This window comes from Larus michahellis, chromosome 3, assembly GCF_964199755.1.
Source record: "Larus michahellis chromosome 3, bLarMic1.1, whole genome shotgun sequence".
NCBI lineage: Eukaryota > Metazoa > Chordata > Aves > Charadriiformes > Laridae > Larus > Larus michahellis.
This window is the reverse complement of record NC_133898.1, coordinates 1,655,449-1,668,010: the sequence shown is the minus strand read 5'-3', so window position 1 is coordinate 1,668,010 and position 12,562 is coordinate 1,655,449.

The following is a 12,562-nucleotide window of genomic DNA, read 5'->3' as shown; positions in this document are numbered from 1 at the left end:
TGTGTTGGTTTTGAGGACGGCTCTCTGGAGAGTCTTAGCAAAGAGGTAACACGGATAATCAGAGCAATTCTCAGAGACACTGAGAACAGCTATACAATTCGCTTTGGGCCCTTTGCTTGTTTTACGTATAACAAGACGTTTATGGATTTTGAGGAGAACTCCTGGAGGGTGTAGAAGAAAAAGTTGGTGGCACACTGAATGCCGTTATTGGAGACACTGAGAAACAAGCCCTACAATTCCCTCCTGGCTCTTTCCATGTTGGAGGTACAGCAAGAAGAGTGTTGGTTGGTTTTGTGCCTAGCTTTATGGCGAGAGTAGGCAGAGAGAGAATTAGGTGACTTGAAGCAGTTCCTATCGAGTCCAAGAATAGTCCCCACCTTTCCCTGCTGGCACTTTCCATGTGGAGATAGGTCTTGATATGTGCTTTGCTTTTGAGCACAACTCTCTCGAGAGAATGTTAGCAAAGAGGTAACGGGGAGAGTAGAAAGCAGTACTCAAAGACAGGGAGAACAAGCTCTACATTTCCCACCTGGCACTTCCCATGTAGCAGGTATAGCAGGATGTATATTGCTTTTGAGGACAACTCAATGGACAGTGTAGGGAGAAAAGTTCCTGGCTCATTGAATGCCGTTCCTGGAGACCCTGCGATCAATGAGGGAGATATGTCAAGATGTGTGTTGGTTTTGAGGACGGCTCTCTGGAGAGTCTTAGCAAAGAGGTCACACGGATAATCAGAGCAATTCTCAGAGACACTGAGAACGAGCTCGACAATTCCCTCTTGGCACTTTCCCTGTAGGAGATACCGCAAGACGTTTCTGTATATTGGGCACAGCGCTCTGCAGGGTGTTAGCAGAGACTTTCCCGGGACAGTAAAACCCGACATCAGAGACACTGAGAAGAAGCCCCAATGTTCCTTCCAGGCATTTTCAGTGTGGGTGCCTTCTCCACGTGGTTCCTGGTTTCAGTGCAGCTCTGAAGAGAATGTTAGCAAAGAGGTAACCGGGACAGTGAAAACAGTACTCAAAGACAGGGAGAGCAAGCTCTCTCTTGGCGCTTTGGATGTGGGACATACAGCGAGATGTTTGCTGCTTTTACATTTGGCTCTTGGGAGATTTGCAGCACAAAGCTATCTAGTTGATTTGAAGCAGTTCCGAGAAAGTCTAAACATAATCGCCACTTTTCCCTCCTGGCACTTTCCATGTGGGAGATATAGCAGGATGTCTATTGGTTTTGAGGAACTGCCCGCAGACAGTGTAGGCAGAAAAGTTCCTGGCTCCTCGAATGCCGTTCCTGGAGACACTGCGATCAATGTGGGAGATATGTCAAGATGTGTGTTGGTTTTGAGGACGGCTCTCTGGAGAGTCTTAGCAAAGAGGTCACACGGATAATCAGAGCAATTCTCAGAGACACTGAGAACAGCTATACAATTCGCTTTGGGCCCTTTGCTTGTTTTACGTATAACAAGACGTTTATGGATTTTGAGGAGAACTCCTGGAGGGTGTAGAAGAAAAAGTTGGTGGCACACTGAATGCCGTTATTGGAGACACTGAGAAACAAGCCCTACAATTCCCTCCTGGCTCTTTCCATGTTGGAGGTACAGCAAGAAGAGTGTTGGTTGGTTTTGTGCCTAGCTTTATGGCGAGAGTAGGCAGAGAGAGAATTAGGTGACTTGAAGCAGTTCCTATCGAGTCCAAGAATAGTCCCCACCTTTCCCTGCTGGCACTTTCCATGTGGAGATAGGTCTTGATATGTGCTTTGCTTTTGAGCACAACTCTCTCGAGAGAATGTTAGCAAAGAGGTAACGGGGAGAGTAGAAAGCAGTACTCAAAGACAGGGAGAACAAGCTCTACATTTCCCACCTGGCACTTCCCATGTAGCAGGTATAGCAGGATGTATATTGCTTTTGAGGACAACTCAATGGACAGTGTAGGGAGAAAAGTTCCTGGCTCATTGAATGCCGTTCCTGGAGACCCTGCGATCAATGAGGGAGATATGTCAAGATGTGTGTTGGTTTTGAGGACGGCTCTCTGGAGAGTCTTAGCAAAGAGGTCACACGGATAATCAGAGCAATTCTCAGAGACACTGAGAACAAGCTCGACAATTCCCTCTTGGCACTTTCCCTGTAGGAGATACCGCAAGACGTTTCTGTATATTGGGCACAGCGCTCTGCAGGCTGTTAGCAGAGACTTTCCCGGGACAGTAAAACCCGACATCAGAGACACTGAGAAGAAGCCCCAATGTTCCTTCCAGGCATTTTCAGTGTGGGTGCCTTCTCCACGTGGTTCCTGGTTTCACTGCAGCTCTGAAGAGAATGTTAGCAAAGAGGTAACCGGGACAGTGAAAACAGTACTCAAAGACAGGGAGAGCAAGCTCTCTCTTGGCGCTTTGGATGTGGGACATACAGCGAGATGTTTGCTGCTTTTACATTTGGCTGTTGGGAGATTTGCAGCACAAAGCTATCTAGTTGATTTGAAGCAGTTCCGAGAAAGTCTAAACATAATCGCCACTTTTCCCTCCTGGCACTTTCCATGTGGGAGATATAGCAGGATGTATATTGGTTTTGAGGAACTGCCCGCAGACAGTGTAGGCAGAAAAGTTCCTGGCTCCTCGAATGCCGTTCCTGGAGACACTGCGATCAATGTGGGAGATATGTCAAGATGTGTGTTGGTTTTGAGGACGGCTCTCTGGAGAGTCTTAGCAAAGAGGTAACACGGATAATCAGAGCAATTCTCAGAGACACTGAGAACAGCTATACAATTCGCTTTGGGCCCTTTGCTTGTTTTACGTATAACAAGACGTTTATGGATTTTGAGGAGAACTCCTGGAGGGTGTAGAAGAAAAAGTTGGTGGCACACTGAATGCCGTTATTGGAGACACTGAGAAACAAGCCCTACAATTCCCTCCTGGCTCTTTCCATGTTGGAGGTACAGCAAGAAGAGTGTTGGTTGGTTTTGTGCCTAGCTTTATGGCGAGAGTAGGCAGAGAGAGAATTAGGTGACTTGAAGCAGTTCCTATCGAGTCCAAGAATAGTCCCCACCTTTCCCTGCTGGCACTTTCCATGTGGAGATAGGTCTTGATATGTGCTTTGCTTTTGAGCACAACTCTCTCGAGAGAATGTTAGCAAAGAGGTAACGGGGAGAGTAGAAAGCAGTACTCAAAGACAGGGAGAACAAGCTCTACATTTCCCACCTGGCACTTCCCATGTAGCAGGTATAGCAGGATGTATATTGCTTTTGAGGACAACTCAATGGACAGTGTAGGGAGAAAAGTTCCTGGCTCATTGAATGCCGTTCCTGGAGACCCTGCGATCAATGAGGGAGATATGTCAAGATGTGTGTTGGTTTTGAGGACGGCTCTCTGGAGAGTCTTAGCAAAGAGGTCACACGGATAATCAGAGCAATTCTCAGAGACACTGAGAACGAGCTCGACAATTCCCTCTTGGCACTTTCCCTGTAGGAGATACCGCAAGACGTTTCTGTATATTGGGCACAGCGCTCTGCAGGGTGTTAGCAGAGACTTTCCCGGGACAGTAAAACCCGACATCAGAGACACTGAGAAGAAGCCCCAATGTTCCTTCCAGGCATTTTCAGTGTGGGTGCCTTCTCCACGTGGTTCCTGGTTTCAGTGCAGCTCTGAAGAGAATGTTAGCAAAGAGGTAACCGGGACAGTGAAAACAGTACTCAAAGACAGGGAGAGCAAGCTCTCTCTTGGCGCTTTGGATGTGGGACATACAGCGAGATGTTTGCTGCTTTTACATTTGGCTCTTGGGAGATTTGCAGCACAAAGCTATCTAGTTGATTTGAAGCAGTTCCGAGAAAGTCTAAACATAATCGCCACTTTTCCCTCCTGGCACTTTCCATGTGGGAGATATAGCAGGATGTCTATTGGTTTTGAGGAACTGCCCGCAGACAGTGTAGGCAGAAAAGTTCCTGGCTCCTCGAATGCCGTTCCTGGAGACACTGCGATCAATGTGGGAGATATGTCAAGATGTGTGTTGGTTTTGAGGACGGCTCTCTGGAGAGTCTTAGCAAAGAGGTCACACGGATAATCAGAGCAATTCTCAGAGACACTGAGAACAGCTATACAATTCGCTTTGGGCCCTTTGCTTGTTTTACGTATAACAAGACGTTTATGGATTTTGAGGAGAACTCCTGGAGGGTGTAGAAGAAAAAGTTGGTGGCACACTGAATGCCGTTATTGGAGACACTGGGAAACAAGCCCTACAATTCCCTCCTGGCTCTTTCCATGTTAGAGGTACAGCAAGAAGAGTGTTGGTTGGTTTTGTGCCTAGCTTTATGGCGAGAGTAGGCAGAGAGAGAATTAGGTGACTTGAAGCAGTTCCTATCGAGTCCAAGAATAGTCCCCACCTTTCCCTGCTGGCACTTTCCATGTGGAGATAGGTCTTGATATGTGCTTTGCTTTTGAGCACAACTCTCTCGAGAGAATGTTAGCAAAGAGGTAACGGGGAGAGTAGAAAGCAGTACTCAAAGACAGGGAGAACAAGCTCTACATTTCCCACCTGGCACTTCCCATGTAGCAGGTATAGCAGGATGTATATTGCTTTTGAGGACAACTCAATGGACAGTGTAGGGAGAAAAGTTCCTGGCTCATTGAATGCCGTTCCTGGAGACCCTGCGATCAATGAGGGAGATATGTCAAGATGTGTGTTGGTTTTGAGGACGGCTCTCTGGAGAGTCTTAGCAAAGAGGTCACACGGATAATCAGAGCAATTCTCAGAGACACTGAGAACAAGCTCGACAATTCCCTCTTGGCACTTTCCCTGTAGGAGATACCGCAAGACGTTTCTGTATATTGGGCACAGCGCTCTGCAGGCTGTTAGCAGAGACTTTCCCGGGACAGTAAAACCCGACATCAGAGACACTGAGAAGAAGCCCCAATGTTCCTTCCAGGCATTTTCAGTGTGGGTGCCTTCTCCACGTGGTTCCTGGTTTCAGTGCAGCTCTGAAGAGAATGTTAGCAAAGAGGTAACCGGGACAGTGAAAACAGTACTCAAAGACAGGGAGAGCAAGCTCTCTCTTGGCGCTTTGGATGTGGGACATACAGCGAGATGTTTGCTGCTTTTACATTTGGCTCTTGGGAGATTTGCAGCACAAAGCTATCTAGTTGATTTGAAGCAGTTCCGAGAAAGTCTAAACATAATCGCCACTTTTCCCTCCTGGCACTTTCCATGTGGGAGATATAGCAGGATGTATATTGGTTTTGAGGAACTGCCCGCAGACAGTGTAGGCAGAAAAGTTCCTGGCTCCTCGAATGCCGTTCCTGGAGACACTGCGATCAATGTGGGAGATATGTCAAGATGTGTGTTGGTTTTGAGGACGGCTCTCTGGAGAGTCTTAGCAAAGAGGTAACACGGATAATCAGAGCAATTCTCAGAGACACTGAGAACAGCTATACAATTCGCTTTGGGCCCTTTGCTTGTTTTACGTATAACAAGACGTTTATGGATTTTGAGGAGAACTCCTGGAGGGTGTAGAAGAAAAAGTTGGTGGCACACTGAATGCCGTTATTGGAGACACTGAGAAACAAGCCCTACAATTCCCTCCTGGCTCTTTCCATGTTGGAGGTACAGCAAGAAGAGTGTTGGTTGGTTTTGTGCCTAGCTTTATGGCGAGAGTAGGCAGAGAGAGAATTAGGTGACTTGAAGCAGTTCCTATCGAGTCCAAGAATAGTCCCCACCTTTCCCTGCTGGCACTTTCCATGTGGAGATAGGTCTTGATATGTGCTTTGCTTTTGAGCACAACTCTCTCGAGAGAATGTTAGCAAAGAGGTAACGGGGAGAGTAGAAAGCAGTACTCAAAGACAGGGAGAACAAGCTCTACATTTCCCACCTGGCACTTCCCATGTAGCAGGTATAGCAGGATGTATATTGCTTTTGAGGACAACTCAATGGACAGTGTAGGGAGAAAAGTTCCTGGCTCATTGAATGCCGTTCCTGGAGACCCTGCGATCAATGAGGGAGATATGTCAAGATGTGTGTTGGTTTTGAGGACGGCTCTCTGGAGAGTCTTAGCAAAGAGGTCACACGGATAATCAGAGCAATTCTCAGAGACACTGAGAACGAGCTCGACAATTCCCTCTTGGCACTTTCCCTGTAGGAGATACCGCAAGACGTTTCTGTATATTGGGCACAGCGCTCTGCAGGGTGTTAGCAGAGACTTTCCCGGGACAGTAAAACCCGACATCAGAGACACTGAGAAGAAGCCCCAATGTTCCTTCCAGGCATTTTCAGTGTGGGTGCCTTCTCCACGTGGTTCCTGGTTTCAGTGCAGCTCTGAAGAGAATGTTAGCAAAGAGGTAACCGGGACAGTGAAAACAGTACTCAAAGACAGGGAGAGCAAGCTCTCTCTTGGCGCTTTGGATGTGGGACATACAGCGAGATGTTTGCTGCTTTTACATTTGGCTCTTGGGAGATTTGCAGCACAAAGCTATCTAGTTGATTTGAAGCAGTTCCGAGAAAGTCTAAACATAATCGCCACTTTTCCCTCCTGGCACTTTCCATGTGGGAGATATAGCAGGATGTCTATTGGTTTTGAGGAACTGCCCGCAGACAGTGTAGGCAGAAAAGTTCCTGGCTCCTCGAATGCCGTTCCTGGAGACACTGCGATCAATGTGGGAGATATGTCAAGATGTGTGTTGGTTTTGAGGACGGCTCTCTGGAGAGTCTTAGCAAAGAGGTCACACGGATAATCAGAGCAATTCTCAGAGACACTGAGAACAGCTATACAATTCGCTTTGGGCCCTTTGCTTGTTTTACGTATAACAAGACGTTTATGGATTTTGAGGAGAACTCCTGGAGGGTGTAGAAGAAAAAGTTGGTGGCACACTGAATGCCGTTATTGGAGACACTGAGAAACAAGCCCTACAATTCCCTCCTGGCTCTTTCCATGTTGGAGGTACAGCAAGAAGAGTGTTGGTTGGTTTTGTGCCTAGCTTTATGGCGAGAGTAGGCAGAGAGAGAATTAGGTGACTTGAAGCAGTTCCTATCGAGTCCAAGAATAGTCCCCACCTTTCCCTGCTGGCACTTTCCATGTGGAGATAGGTCTTGATATGTGCTTTGCTTTTGAGCACAACTCTCTCGAGAGAATGTTAGCAAAGAGGTAACGGGGAGAGTAGAAAGCAGTACTCAAAGACAGGGAGAACAAGCTCTACATTTCCCACCTGGCACTTCCCATGTAGCAGGTATAGCAGGATGTATATTGCTTTTGAGGACAACTCAATGGACAGTGTAGGGAGAAAAGTTCCTGGCTCATTGAATGCCGTTCCTGGAGACCCTGCGATCAATGAGGGAGATATGTCAAGATGTGTGTTGGTTTTGAGGACGGCTCTCTGGAGAGTCTTAGCAAAGAGGTCACACGGATAATCAGAGCAATTCTCAGAGACACTGAGAACAAGCTCGACAATTCCCTCTTGGCACTTTCCCTGTAGGAGATACCGCAAGACGTTTCTGTATATTGGGCACAGCGCTCTGCAGGCTGTTAGCAGAGACTTTCCCGGGACAGTAAAACCCGACATCAGAGACACTGAGAAGAAGCCCCAATGTTCCTTCCAGGCATTTTCAGTGTGGGTGCCTTCTCCACGTGGTTCCTGGTTTCACTGCAGCTCTGAAGAGAATGTTAGCAAAGAGGTAACCGGGACAGTGAAAACAGTACTCAAAGACAGGGAGAGCAAGCTCTCTCTTGGCGCTTTGGATGTGGGACATACAGCGAGATGTTTGCTGCTTTTACATTTGGCTGTTGGGAGATTTGCAGCACAAAGCTATCTAGTTGATTTGAAGCAGTTCCGAGAAAGTCTAAACATAATCGCCACTTTTCCCTCCTGGCACTTTCCATGTGGGAGATATAGCAGGATGTATATTGGTTTTGAGGAACTGCCCGCAGACAGTGTAGGCAGAAAAGTTCCTGGCTCCTCGAATGCCGTTCCTGGAGACACTGCGATCAATGTGGGAGATATGTCAAGATGTGTGTTGGTTTTGAGGACGGCTCTCTGGAGAGTCTTAGCAAAGAGGTAACACGGATAATCAGAGCAATTCTCAGAGACACTGAGAACAGCTATACAATTCGCTTTGGGCCCTTTGCTTGTTTTACGTATAACAAGACGTTTATGGATTTTGAGGAGAACTCCTGGAGGGTGTAGAAGAAAAAGTTGGTGGCACACTGAATGCCGTTATTGGAGACACTGAGAAACAAGCCCTACAATTCCCTCCTGGCTCTTTCCATGTTGGAGGTACAGCAAGAAGAGTGTTGGTTGGTTTTGTGCCTAGCTTTATGGCGAGAGTAGGCAGAGAGAGAATTAGGTGACTTGAAGCAGTTCCTATCGAGTCCAAGAATAGTCCCCACCTTTCCCTGCTGGCACTTTCCATGTGGAGATAGGTCTTGATATGTGCTTTGCTTTTGAGCACAACTCTCTCGAGAGAATGTTAGCAAAGAGGTAACGGGGAGAGTAGAAAGCAGTACTCAAAGACAGGGAGAACAAGCTCTACATTTCCCACCTGGCACTTCCCATGTAGCAGGTATAGCAGGATGTATATTGCTTTTGAGGACAACTCAATGGACAGTGTAGGGAGAAAAGTTCCTGGCTCATTGAATGCCGTTCCTGGAGACCCTGCGATCAATGAGGGAGATATGTCAAGATGTGTGTTGGTTTTGAGGACGGCTCTCTGGAGAGTCTTAGCAAAGAGGTCACACGGATAATCAGAGCAATTCTCAGAGACACTGAGAACGAGCTCGACAATTCCCTCTTGGCACTTTCCCTGTAGGAGATACCGCAAGACGTTTCTGTATATTGGGCACAGCGCTCTGCAGGGTGTTAGCAGAGACTTTCCCGGGACAGTAAAACCCGACATCAGAGACACTGAGAAGAAGCCCCAATGTTCCTTCCAGGCATTTTCAGTGTGGGTGCCTTCTCCACGTGGTTCCTGGTTTCAGTGCAGCTCTGAAGAGAATGTTAGCAAAGAGGTAACCGGGACAGTGAAAACAGTACTCAAAGACAGGGAGAGCAAGCTCTCTCTTGGCGCTTTGGATGTGGGACATACAGCGAGATGTTTGCTGCTTTTACATTTGGCTCTTGGGAGATTTGCAGCACAAAGCTATCTAGTTGATTTGAAGCAGTTCCGAGAAAGTCTAAACATAATCGCCACTTTTCCCTCCTGGCACTTTCCATGTGGGAGATATAGCAGGATGTATATTGGTTTTGAGGAACTGCCCGCAGACAGTGTAGGCAGAAAAGTTCCTGGCTCCTCGAATGCCGTTCCTGGAGACACTGCGATCAATGTGGGAGATATGTCAAGATGTGTGTTGGTTTTGAGGACGGCTCTCTGGAGAGTCTTAGCAAAGAGGTAACACGGATAATCAGAGCAATTCTCAGAGACACTGAGAACAGCTATACAATTCGCTTTGGGCCCTTTGCTTGTTTTACGTATAACAAGACGTTTATGGATTTTGAGGAGAACTCCTGGAGGGTGTAGAAGAAAAAGTTGGTGGCACACAGAATGCCGTTATTGGAGACACTGAGAAACAAGCCCTACAATTCCCTCCTGGCTCTTTCCATGTTGGAGGTACAGCAAGAAGATTGTTGGTTGGTTTTGTGCCTAGCTTTATGGCGAGAGTAGGCAGAGAGAGAATTAGGTGACTTGAAGCAGTTCCTATCGAGTCCAAGAATAGTCCCCACCTTTCCCTGCTGGCACTTTCCATGTGGAGATAGGTCTTGATATGTGCTTTGCTTTTGAGCACAACTCTCTCGAGAGAATGTTAGCAAAGAGGTAACGGGGAGAGTAGAAAGCAGTACTCAAAGACAGGGAGAACAAGCTCTACCTTTCCCACCTGGCACTTCCCATGTAGCAGGTATAGCAGGATGTATATTGCTTTTGAGGACAACTCAATGGACAGTGTAGGGAGAAAAGTTCCTGGCTCATTGAATGCCGTTCCTGGAGACCCTGCGATCAATGAGGGAGATATGTCAAGATGTGTGTTGGTTTTGAGGACGGCTCTCTGGAGAGTCTTAGCAAAGAGGTCACACGGATAATCAGAGCAATTCTCAGAGACACTGAGAACGAGCTCGACAATTCCCTCTTGGCACTTTCCCTGTAGGAGATACCGCAAGACGTTTCTGTATATTGGGCACAGCGCTCTGCAGGGTGTTAGCAGAGACTTTCCCGGGACAGTAAAACCCGACATCAGAGACACTGAGAAGAAGCCCCAATGTTCCTTCCAGGCATTTTCAGTGTGGGTGCCTTCTCCACGTGGTTCCTGGTTTCAGTGCAGCTCTGAAGAGAATGTTAGCAAAGAGGTAACCGGGACAGTGAAAACAGTACTCAAAGACAGGGAGAGCAAGCTCTCTCTTGGCGCTTTGGATGTGGGACATACAGCGAGATGTTTGCTGCTTTTACATTTGGCTCTTGGGAGATTTGCAGCACAAAGCTATCTAGTTGATTTGAAGCAGTTCTGAGAAAGTCTAAACATAATCGCCACTTTTCCCTCCTGGCACTTTCCATGTGGGAGATATAGCAGGATGTATATTGGTTTTGAGGAACTGCCCGCAGACAGTGTAGGCAGAAAAGTTCCTGGCTCCTCGAATGCCGTTCCTGGAGACACTGCGATCAATGTGGGAGATATGTCAAGATGTGTGTTGGTTTTGAGGACGGCTCTCTGGAGAGTCTTAGCAAAGAGGTAACACGGATAATCAGAGCAATTCTCAGAGACACTGAGAACAGCTATACAATTCGCTTTGGGCCCTTTGCTTGTTTTACGTATAACAAGACGTTTATGGATTTTGAGGAGAACTCCTGGAGGGTGTAGAAGAAAAAGTTGGTGGCACACTGAATGCCGTTATTGGAGACACTGAGAAACAAGCCCTACAATTCCCTCCTGGCTCTTTCCATGTTGGAGGTACAGCAAGAAGAGTGTTGGTTGGTTTTGTGCCTAGCTTTATGGCGAGAGTAGGCAGAGAGAGAATTAGGTGACTTGAAGCAGTTCCTATCGAGTCCAAGAATAGTCCCCACCTTTCCCTGCTGGCACTTTCCATGTGGAGATAGGTCTTGATATGTGCTTTGCTTTTGAGCACAACTCTCTCGAGAGAATGTTAGCAAAGAGGTAACGGGGAGAGTAGAAAGCAGTACTCAAAGACAGGGAGAACAAGCTCTACATTTCCCACCTGGCACTTCCCATGTAGCAGGTATAGCAGGATGTATATTGCTTTTGAGGACAACTCAATGGACAGTGTAGGGAGAAAAGTTCCTGGCTCATTGAATGCCGTTCCTGGAGACCCTGCGATCAATGAGGGAGATATGTCAAGATGTGTGTTGGTTTTGAGGACGGCTCTCTGGAGAGTCTTAGCAAAGAGGTCACACGGATAATCAGAGCAATTCTCAGAGACACTGAGAACGAGCTCGACAACTCCCTCTTGGCACTTTCCCTGTAGGAGATACCGCAAGACGTTTCTGTATATTGGGCACAGCGCTCTGCAGGCTGTTAGCAGAGACTTTCCCGGGACAGTAAAACCCGACATCAGAGACACTGAGAAGAAGCCCCAATGTTCCTTCCAGGCATTTTCAGTGTGGGTGCCTTCTCCACGTGGTTCCTGGTTTCAGTGCAGCTCTGAAGAGAATGTTAGCAAAGAGGTAACCGGGACAGTGAAAACAGTACTCAAAGACAGGGAGAGCAAGCTCTCTCTTGGCGCTTTGGATGTGGGACATACAGCGAGATGTTTGCTGCTTTTACATTTGGCTCTTGGGAGATTTGCAGCACAAAGCTATCTAGTTGATTTGAAGCAGTTCCGAGAAAGTCTAAACATAATCGCCACTTTTCCCTCCTGGCACTTTCCATGTGGGAGATATAGCAGGATGTCTATTGGTTTTGAGGAACTGCCCGCAGACAGTGTAGGCAGAAAAGTTCCTGGCTCCTCGAATGCCGTTCCTGGAGACACTGCGATCAATGTGGGAGATATGTCAAGATGTGTGTTGGTTTTGAGGACGGCTCTCTGGAGAGTCTTAGCAAAGAGGTAACACGGATAATCAGAGCAATTCTCAGAGACACTGAGAACAGCTATACAATTCGCTTTGGGCCCTTTGCTTGTTTTACGTATAACAAGACGTTTATGGATTTTGAGGAGAACTCCTGGAGGGTGTAGAAGAAAAAGTTGGTGGCACACAGAATGCCGTTATTGGAGACACTGAGAAACAAGCCCTACAATTCCCTCCTGGCTCTTTCCATGTTGGAGGTACAGCAAGAAGAGTGTTGGTTGGTTTTGTGCCTAGCTTTATGGCGAGAGTAGGCAGAGAGAGAATTAGGTGACTTGAAGCAGTTCCTATCGAGTCCAAGAATAGTCCCCACCTTTCCCTGCTGGCACTTTCCATGTGGAGATAGGTCTTGATATGTGCTTTGCTTTTGAGCACAACTCTCTCGAGAGAATGTTAGCAAAGAGGTAACGGGGAGAGTAGAAAGCAGTACTCAAAGACAGGGAGAACAAGCTCTACATTTCCCACCTGGCACTTCCCATGTAGCAGGTATAGCAGGATGTATATTGCTTTTGAGGACAACTCAATGGA